The sequence below is a fragment of the Dioscorea cayenensis genome, chromosome 2 (genome assembly GCF_009730915.1).
Source record: "Dioscorea cayenensis subsp. rotundata cultivar TDr96_F1 chromosome 2, TDr96_F1_v2_PseudoChromosome.rev07_lg8_w22 25.fasta, whole genome shotgun sequence".
NCBI classification, from domain to species: domain Eukaryota; kingdom Viridiplantae; phylum Streptophyta; class Magnoliopsida; order Dioscoreales; family Dioscoreaceae; genus Dioscorea; species Dioscorea cayenensis.
Window position 1 is genome coordinate 4,457,642 of NC_052472.1, and position 11,438 is coordinate 4,469,079.

Below are 11,438 nucleotides of genomic sequence, written 5' to 3' on the forward strand. Positions count from 1 at the left end.
ACTGGTCAGCATCCCAATCTCTCTAAATCCCATGTTTATTTTCCATCTTGGTTTAATAAACATGTTTTAACTAGAATTTGTTCTATTATGAACCTGAGTCATGCTCAATTTCCTTTTATGTATTTAGGAGTTTTCATTTCTCCTAGAAAAATGTCTTCCCGTTCATTTCAGCCTATGGTAGAAAAAGTCAAGAGGCGTGTATCCAATTGGGCTAAATTTCATCTTACTCCTGCGGCTAAAGAGATCTTAATTAATTCTGTCCTCCTCTCTGTCCCAGTTTACACTTTGACTGTCTATCATATTCCTGATTTTATTCTATCTGAAATTTCCAAAGTAGTGCGTAAATTCTTTTGGAGTAGGAATGGCAATGGAACGGGCATCCATAATGTGAATTGGAAAATTTTAATGGAAGGTAAGTCTGAGGGGGGGTCTGGGTATCAAAAATTTGGTTCTTGCTAAGCATTCTCTCATGTCCAAAAACATTTTCAAATACTTAAACTCCCATGAGTGTTTGTGGGTTGACATCTTAATCAATAAATATGGGAAAATTAATTTTTGGCATGACCCTATCCCTGCTAAGTGTTCCTGGTTTTTCCGCGGCTTATGCAAATCTGCTGTTTTTCTTAGACATTACTGTAAAATCAATTCTGTTAATCCAGTGAATACTTCTCTTTTATGGGATCCTTGGATATTTAGTATTCCGATTGCTTTGAAGCCCACTTTTCTCAACATGGATATTGATTTGGAACAGTTTAATTTTTCTGACCTCACTTCTGGTGATCACTGGGATTCTCAGGGGTTACAATTACTATTTGGAAATCATATTGATTGTACTGATAAGAATTTTTCTTCAATTGATCATGTTTCAAACAATCATTGGGTTTGGTGGCCTAATGCTTCTACCTCTAAAATCTCATCAGCAGTTTACCATTTCTTGAACAAACAACATAGTTTTGCAGATCATTGGGAGGGGTAGAAAATTGTTTGGTTGATTCCTGTTGCTCCTAAAATTAAGCATTTTATTTGGCTCTGTTTGAGAGGTCGTCTTTCCACTTATGCTTTTCTTCATAGCATTCACATTGGTCCTGATTCTCCTTGTGGTTTGTGTGGTCTTCATCGTGAGACTATTGATCACTTATTTGGCCAGTGTGGATGTACTTTGACTGTTTGGGAACAATTTAGTTCCTTATTGAACACTTCTATTGTTTTCAATAATGGTTTTTCTTCTGGCAATTGGGTTACTGAATACAACCATTCCCTGCGTATCTTGGCTTACATAGCGGCTGGTGCATGGCATTTGTGGCTTAGCCATTGTAATGCTATTTTTAAAAATGTTTGCCCAAATTACCATTTCATTGTCTCCAGAACTGTGGCCCATGTTGGAGAATTTTCGGTCAGCTCCAAAGATTTGTTGGGCAGGAAACTTATACTGAACAATTTCTCTACTGCCGACGGTGGATTCTTCTTCACTCATGCAAAAACCAACCGCAATCTCCAGGTTTGCTCTTTCGGTTTCTTCTTTACGAATTCTAAATTTGAGATTTCTCTTGCAGGGTGTGGCTCTCAGCAACTGCTGGACAACATTTCTGGTGTCATACTTGCTATTGAAGTTGCTCTTCATACTGCCTTGGAACTTCGGATCCCGGTTAACCATATTTTCAGCGACCAGCATGTCATTCATGATCTTATTCAGAACTCGGATTTCACTTTTTCCTGGAGATATCAACATCAAATTAGCAACCTGAAATTCCTTTTGGATATGTGCAGCTGCCCTCAAATCCATACAATACCACTCTCTTGGGGCTCTCCTGCTGATAATCTTGCTACACTTGGCTTTCAACATCAACACCTCAATCTGTTCTTAACTGGAAAAGATTTACCTTTTTGGATCATGAGATCAATCTTAAGTAGTGGGTTTTCTTTCTAAGTTGCTATGTTTTTCTCTTTTGTTGTGTTCGTTATCTGGTCTTCTTCTGGCCTTTGTTTCTTCTTTCTTTGTTTTTTGTTTTCTTTCTCTTTTCTAATAAATAGCTTCTCTGTTTGAGAGGTTCTTCCAAAAAAAAAAAAAATGGATGACACAGAACAAAATGGACAAGGTGAAGAAATGGATACCATGGAGGTGAAGAAAGACAAAGAAACACGAGCACAACTGGTTGACATAGGTCTTGGATTGTGTGTTGAGGAAGAAGCAAAATAGGTATAGTCCTTTAAAAGTGCACAGAATTGATCCCATGTAGTATATGCATGTAAGCATTACTGAGATTATCTGAAACAACAAGTACTTATGTTCTCAAATCTTTTGCCAATGATAGATAGATTGAGTATACTTGAGTCTCATCTTCTTCCATCTTGAGATTCTCAAACCTAGTAGTTAACATTTGAAGTTTGGAGATACGTACAAAATTCATATGTTCATGTATTCTTTGAAAGATATCCCAAGCTTCCTTTGCTGATTCACAAGTTACAACATATTTGAACTGGTTTTCATCAACTCCTCCAAAGATATCTTTGAGAGCCTTCCCGTTTGCATTAGCTTTGCATGTATCTTCCATACTCCAGTTGCACTTCTTCTTCTTAACTTCATTTTTCTCAGCATCCACTTCAACCGGAGGAGACCAATCTTCTTCCACCACGGTCCATGCATTCTCATCAAGGGATTTGATGAAAGCCTTCATACGTGCCTTCTAATAAAGATAATTTGAACCGTCAAGTAGTGGTGGTCATGTGATGGATGCTCCTTCTCTTTCAACCATTGTCAGAACTTGCTTAGACCTCACTGGCTTTGAAACCAAAGCACACAAACGGGAACCAAGCTCTGATACCACTTGTTAATTTCGAAGGTATAGAGATGTGATAATCTTCCTCTCAAACTCTCATGAAATGGAATCATAGACAATAAATCATGTAAGAGAAAAGAGACACACAAATTGGTTACCTAGTTCGTCACAACCTTGCCTACGTCTAGAGGGCTGAGTCTAGAGAAAACAATCCACTAAAGAGGAAAAGAAAGAAGAGATACAACACTCACTCTCTCTCTCTCTCTCTCACACAATGACAAAGAATACCCCTTTTTAGATTGCACGATGCCCATTCTTCTCAATCCACTCATTAGGGTCTCTCACTCATAGCACATCCTAAATCTCAAAGCAAGGTATCTTATATGGACGTCCTTACGTCCCAACAAAGCTTCCTCTTTTAGACTCTCTACGGCTTCCTAACTTGGATACCTTCTAAAATTAAACGTTACAACTCCAATTACAACTGAGCTTGCAACGTGATCCACTTGCCGATCCTGACTGAGTTCTAGCTCCCGTTGCAACATGACTTGCGACACCTCCAACCCTCCAGGTTGCTCCCATTCGCGTCGACGCAGTCCACTCCTCCCAAGCTTCTGCTACCAGCAACTAGCCTCCTTCTTTACGTCATATCAGCATGTCCCTCTCCTGAGGGTCGCACCCACCAAGGCGTGAATCCATCTCACCAAAGATAGTCTCCAAAGATCTCCCCGATCTTCTTTCTAAACTTTGTCCAAGTTTGGTCTTAACAAAATCATCAAACTTAATCTTCATTTATCCAAGTTTGGTCTTCAATACATTGTTACTAAACTTGATCTCCTCTCATTCAAGTTTATCTCCTCAATATCTTCCAAGCTTGGGTCATCAATCTTCTTCCAAATCTATGCACTCGCTAAAGATAGCTTGTGTCTTCAAATAACTCTGCCCATAAATAGCTTTGGATCTTTTTTTGAAATTGCATTGCTAATTATGGTCTTGAGAATCATGTTGGCTTGCAATTGCCTTTCTTAGTTTGTGTCTTTAAATAGCTTTACACCAAACTAAGCTCTATGCAATCTTTGGTCTCCAATAGATAATCTTCATACTTGCCAACAATAGATTACTCCTTTCTTTAGTACTTCACATGGTCTTCAAGAAATAAATCTCCCATAAGAAAAGAGTTTACCAACGATAGATTTATCATCTTGGATCTTACTAAAGATAGATTAAATCATATCTAAGATAAACTTGCTCTTTGAGAGAGATTCTTTCACCTTGATGTTGTTTCCAAAGATAGATTTACTCCATAAGCTCCATTGATCTTCCAGCCTTCATGTCTTCATTTGCCACATCATCAAGATTCTTTTCCATGTTATCATCCTTGTTACCTTGTTTGCCACACCATTTCATTTGCCCTATCACCATTACTTGTACCACATCATTTTTTTACTTGTCATATAATAGCATCTTAGGCTTTCCTTCCTAACACAAGATATATAATTTTTTTTAGATGCTACAAAAGGAGAAACCAAAGTTTAGAGATCATGGGAGAATAAGGAAAAAAGACAAATCATAATGAGGGCACACACTACAAGAATATGCAAATTTAGAAACAGATTTTTAGAAATGGAATTTATTCCGTTTTTAATTGCAACAAATTAGAAATAATCTATTACTAATAATAACGAATTAGAAACGACCATTTCAAAATATAATTTATTAAAATATTATATCCGCTTCTAACCCGTTTGTAATAAAGAAGATTAGAAACAGATTAAAATATTTATTTTTTATTTAAATATTTACAAATATTTATAAATATTATAAATTTGTTTCAAATATGTTTCTAATAGAAAGGGACTAAAAGCGATTAAAACATTGAAATTTTATTAAAATATTATAAAATATTATAAATATATTCGTTTCTAATTAGTTTCTAATAGAAAGGGATTAGAGAAACGATTAAAAAAATTTCATATTTTATCAAAATATTATAAAATATTATAAATATATCGATTTATAATCCTTATCTAATAGAAATTATAAATATTTGTTTCTAATATATTTCTAATGGACTAGAAACTGGTTTAAAAATATTATTTAAATTTTTTTTAATTATCCAAAAATATCAATAAATACATCATTTATAGATCAGTATAAATTAACTTTAATATTTTACATGGTAGATCATGCTACAACATCAGTTGCAACACCTAGAGAAATCAGAAAGATTAAGAGATATACTCCTACTTGTCACTATTGGGAATCAGTGGTCATATTCGACCAAAATGTTTAAAGCTGAAAATAGACTTGAATGAAGGAAGACAAGTGCCTATCACAGTATTCTGGAAGAAACTTTCAAAAGAAGAAAAGAATCGGGACGATGTGGATCAAGAAAACAGATCTAAAGTGTGGAGTAACATATACATCTGCAAAGAAACCCTGGAAGGAAGATTGGTATTTTGATAGTGGTTGCCCTAAACACATGACAAGTAATAAAAGTTTTCTAAAGAACTACAAAAACTGCTCATTTGGAGCAGTCATGTTTGGTGATGGACAAAAGAGTGAGGTAATTGAAAAGGGAACCTTAATGCTATTAGGCTTACCAAAATTGAAGAATGTTCTTCATGTGGATGGTTTAAAAGTGAACTTGATGAGCAAAAGTCAGCTGTGTGATCAGAATATGATAGTAAAATTCACCAAGGACAGATGTATGGTCTATGATATAACTACAAAATGTGTCTTAATCGATACAAGGTCTTTAGATAATTATTATCTTCTTCAGAAATTGCAAATATGTTACAACACATCAAGCCATGTAACAGAATCTTGGCATTAGAAAATTGGGCATGTGAATTACAAGAACTTGATGAAAATTGTAGATATTGGAGTTATAAAAGGAGTACCCAAACTGACACAAAAAGAAGACGAAGTGTGTGGTCCTTGTCAAATAAGAAAGCAAAAGTGTGCATCTCACAAAGTATTACAGTACATAGTTACCTCAAGAATTCTGGAACTATTACACATGGATTTTATTGGTCCTATACAAGAAGAAAACTGATCAGGACACATGTATATATTTGTATGCTTGGTGATTATTCTAGATTTACCTAGGTTGAGTTTATCAAGGACAAATCAGAAATGTTTGGATCATTCAAGAAGCTATGCACTCAACTCCAAAATGAGAATGACTATTAGATTGGCAGAATTTTAAGAATCAAAACATATCATGGAAGAAAATTTGAAAATGCTTGGTTTACAGAATTTAGTAGAGAGCATGGGATATATCATAAATTTTAGCACCAAAAAATCCTCAATAAAATGGAGTAGTTGAATGCAAGAATCAAACTTTCCAAGAAATGGCTACGGTCATGTTAAATTCTAAGAATCTTTCCAGAAAATTTTTTGGCAGAAGCAGTAAATACATGTTATATCATCAATAGAGTATATCTTCATCCTTCTATTACAGTAAGACCATATAAAATCTGGAAAGGAAGGAAGCCAAATCTCAGTTACTTTCATGTTTTTGGAAGCAAATGTTATATTCTAAATGATAGAGAGCAGCTTGGAAAGTTTGACAAGAAGAGTGATGAAGGAGTATCCTTGGGTTATTCCACAAATAATCATGCTTATCGGGTGTTCAATTCAAGAACCAAAAAGATAATGGAGACCACCAATATTGTCATTGATGACCTTTGTGATCAAGCAACAAATATGGAGTCTCAGAATTTTTCAGAGAAACAGATGGCAACCAAAGCAATGCTTCAGTTGATGATGATGTTCAATAGCATGTTATGATACTTACTGAAACACCTGAAATACTCAAGACACAGCTAGACAGCTAGATGTCACTGATGTTGCCACACAAGATATAACAGAAGATACTGTTTCAGAATATGATGAAGACAATCAGAAAGACTACACTTATGAACCATCTTTAACAGTAAGGAAGAATTATCCTATACAAGACGTGGTTGGTAGCATTAATAAAGGAAGACACACCAAAAATAGTAAAAAGATAGACTATCAGGAATTGGCAGGATATGTGTGTTACATCTTTCTCATTGTGCCAAAGAATGTGAAAGAAGCCTTGAATGATGAACATTGGATTGTCGATATACAGGAAGAATTAAATTAGTTTACTCAAAATGATGTATGGACTTTGGTTCCAAGACCAAAGGATGTGAATGTCATTATGACAAAGTGGATCTTCAAGAACAAAACTAATGACAAAGGTAATGTTACCAGGGATAAAGCAAGATTAGTTGCACAAGGAGACACTCAAGTAGAAGGAATTGATTTTGAGGAAACATTTGAACCAGTTGCCATCTCAAATCCATCAGATTGTTGTTGGCTATTGCATGCAGCATGGGTTTCAAGTTATATCAAAGGGATGTCAAAAGTGCATTTCTTAATGGGATTTTAAATGAAAAAGTATATGTTGGACAACCAAAACACTTTGAAGATTCTTAGCTTTTAGATCATGTATTCAAGTTGCAAAAAGCTCTATATCAATTAAAACAAGCTCCTTGCACTGGGTATGAAAGGCTCACAAAATTTCTACTTGAAAAAGGCTAGAAAAGAAGGGGAGTAGATGATAAGTGTCTAATTGTATGTATTATCTTATATGTATTTTATACACTTAGCATCTATTTTGTTAAAAATTGATGCCCGTTTTGTGCTTAATCATGTGTTATTTGCTTTGTAGGGCACAAAGAAGCCATGGAGAACATGAGGATGCAATTAGGGCAAAAAAAAAGGAGAAAACCAGGTTGTGCAATACTGAAGTAGCTTTATTGTAGCTAGATCACTGTAGTAATTTCATTGTAACAGTTATTGTCACACCTGGAGATATTTCGAGATGGAAACTTTTGACTAACTCATATGGCCCCCATATGGGTTCTTATTAGACCCATATGCTCCCCTGTATTGACCCCGTTATATAGTGAAAATTCATCATTTTGGCTTTGTACGGTCTTCATATGGCCTCCATACGGCCCTTATGGCTCGGGGCGGTGGGGAGGGTGGTACAAAAGGAGTCTTTTAGGGCTGGAGAAGGAGTTCTTGGCCACCATTGAAGAAAAGAAAACCTATAAAATGACAGCAATCTTGGAAGGCAATTTCAAGGGATTTTGAGGTTCCAAGGCACCACATTTCAAAGGGAAGACCTACCACCTTGGGAGAAGGAAGTGTCATTCGGCCCGATCTACCTCATCTTCATCATCTTTTCATCTAGGGAGTGTCATTGATGAACTTCTCTTGTATTTTGGTTTATATTGTTGTTAGCATTTCGTTGATGGCACACTAGACCCACAAGGGCACCGGATGTAAGGGTGTTGATAAGGAAGAGATTCCGATCAACACTCGTATGGGATTAGGGTTCAACTACCAAGAAATTGGGGTTGATCTAATCTAGAAATCCCTCAGTCCAAACCACCTTTGCATCTGTTGTTCTTCATCCTTGCATCATGATGACTCTCCTACGGAGATCCACATCCATGCCCTTTTGCATATCATTTTTGAGTTTATAGCCTCTTGCTTTTATCTTCATTGTGTGTCGATCTTTTATTTGCTTTTTCATAATTAGTTAAGTAGAAACCTTGTATTTAAGAGTTAGGTTAGAAAATAGGAGGCGAAGGATTAATAGTAGATTCTTAACCCTGAGGAATATGATCCTTGTGTTTTACACGAGGTATTACTTGGCGACCTCATACACTTGTAGGGAATCAATCAGTATACAAGACATTGTTTATCAAGAAAATAAAGTCAGACATCATGGTTGCACAAATATATGTTGATGATATTGTATTTGGCTTCACATCTAAGAAACAAGTTGATGAGTTTGTGTTACTTATATAGCAAGAGTTTGAAATGAGCATGGTGGGAGAACTTAGTTACTTCTTAGGGTTTTAGATTAAACAAAGCAAGAAAGACATTTCTATCTCTCAGAGCAAGTATGCAAGAAATTTGATGAAAAGATTTGGATTGTAGAATGCAAGACATATCAGGACACCAATGAGTGTTAATGAGAAATTGACTAAAGATGAACATGGGAAAGATGTGGACCCAAGTCTTTATAGGAGCACGATTGGTATCTTGCTCTATCTCATAGCTAGCAGACCAGATATTTGCTTCAATGTTAGAGTTTGTCTAAGATATCAAGCTTCACCAAAGGAATCACACATCACAACTGTCAAACGTATCATTCACTACATCAGTGGCACTTCAGAGTTTGGAATTTGGTATTCTAGTGATTCAAATATACATTTGGTAGGTTACAGTAATGCTGATTGGGTAGGCAATATACATGATCGAAAGAGCACTTATGGTGGATGACACACCTCTTGCGTACATGTACCGCAAGTGCACGGGTGTCAAAATAATAAAGTACCCAATGAGTCGGGTAGTCGAATCGATAGGGAACGGAAGTATTAGTAGTAACTACTTCTCAGTTATCTAGTCGGAATCAAGATTATGGTAAAATGAACTCAATTGCAAGAATATGAATGTCTTAAGCAAGCAAGGAAAAATAAAAATAAGGGAAGTCTCAATCAATAAAGATGAGGTACCCGGGTAATACTCCCCTAGGATCTAACATGAAGTGCAAGATTTACCATATGTTTCTAAATCAAGTTAATTAAGTTGAGGTAATCCAAGAACAATCGGCTCCTACCTCTAGGCCACCGATACTAGTCCCTTATGAGGTCCTGGTGGAGAAATTGCTCAATTTCACACCTCACACCACATATGACCGTAATAAACTCTAGGGATTCCTAAGAGTACACCCGATTCCTAAGGATAGACCTAACCCTACTTCTACGTGAAAGATCCCTAACCCTCTACAAGGCCCTGGCAGAGAAATCTCTCAATCTCACGCCTCACACCAAATATGGTTGCATAAAGCCTAGGGAATACAGAGATAGGATGTACTAATCTGAGGGGAAATGGGACACTCCATACATTATCTCATGACTTACCCTCTCAACCCTTTCAATCTTGGAGTTCTTTCTCTAATGGAGACCTTTCTCTCACCAAGGCAACAAATCATGCAATATAAATCAACCACAAGGGTTAATATGACATGCAAGCAATGAGAAAACAAGATTGAAACTCAATTAATCTTGGATTTAATAGAAAGCATAAAATAAATCAATACAAAGATATGATCCTAGGGTTTACATGCCTAAATACCTACTAGAGTTTTAGCCCTCTATGGGCAAATTACATAGAAAATAATGCAATAAAAATCAATGAAAACCATGGAATAAAACTCCCTTGAATTCGTGATGATGGGCTTGATGGGTCGCTCAACGTCTTGAAGGATCCCTCTTTGAAGCTAGGTCGCCGAAGGCTCCCTTGATACTATGATGAAGAAGAGTTCTATCAAAGTTGGTGAAAAATGCCCCCTAAATTCACCAAAGACCTCCTCTCCAAACCCTATCCGCTTTGCCTTTCAATCACTATAAAAAAGTCCCCAGATTTATAATAAAAAACCACATCTATCACATGCCTTCACGCGACCATGTGAGTCTCCCACGTGACTGTCTGGGCTGGAAAATTGCCCACGAGATCGTGTGGAAATTTCACATGGTTGCATAAATAGTGTTTTGCTACAGTGTTTGGATACAGTACTTTGCTTCTAACTCACAAGTAGGGACATAGGAGTGTGACCACCTTTGTGCCCTTACAATTCACAATTTGGCTTTAATTATCTTAGAAGTTGGCACACATCCCCATGTGCATGAGCTCCTATTGTATCTTGATCCTTATGTTGCACAAAAACTCCCCAAAAGGTGCCTTCATAACCTATCTTTGCTTCCTTTCCTTTTTTCAAGGCCTTCACAACCTATTTGCACAAAGGAACACCAAATACACTTTATGAGACATAAATCATGGTAAAAATGATACTCAATACATGTAAAACATATAGAGAAATATGTCTACTTAAGCACTTATTAGTGGATGTTTTTATCTAGGCAACAACCTAGTCACTTGGTACACCATGAAGCAAAGTTCTATCTTACTTTCTACGACAGAAGCCTAATATATAGCAGTAGGAAGTTGTTGCACACAATTGATCTGGATGAAGCAAATGATTGGATACTATGGCCTACAATAAGGACCAATGACTATATTATGTGACAACAAAAGTGCGATTGTCATCTCCAAGGATCCAGTTGATAAGTGTTTGTGTATACATATTAATTAGTATGATTTATTTACATGGAGTATTACTTTTATCAGGTTTATGGCTCATTCATGTGTTTTTCTGTTCTTTTGTGCATGTAGGGTTGTGAAGACTTGTTGAAAAGAAAGGATGCAAACATAGGTCATGAATGAAGTTTTTGGGATGTCTTTTGCATGGAACAAAGATTAAGCTACAAGCCGGGATCAAAAGCATGAGGATGTGTGTCAACTTCCAAGAGCGTTCGAGTCAATTCACGAAGTAGAAGGGCACAAGGGCAAGCATACACTCATAACCCAGCTTATATAAGGATTTCAATAGCTATTTCAATGTGTTCAAAAGATAAAACATTACATGACTTACTGTACTGGCGCGTGCCCGACCATGTGGCCTCGAAAGGAGAGAAAGAATTTGGGGGATACTGCAGCAAGTCACTGTTCATAGGCAATGTAGCAGTTACTGTTCACTAGCCGAAACAG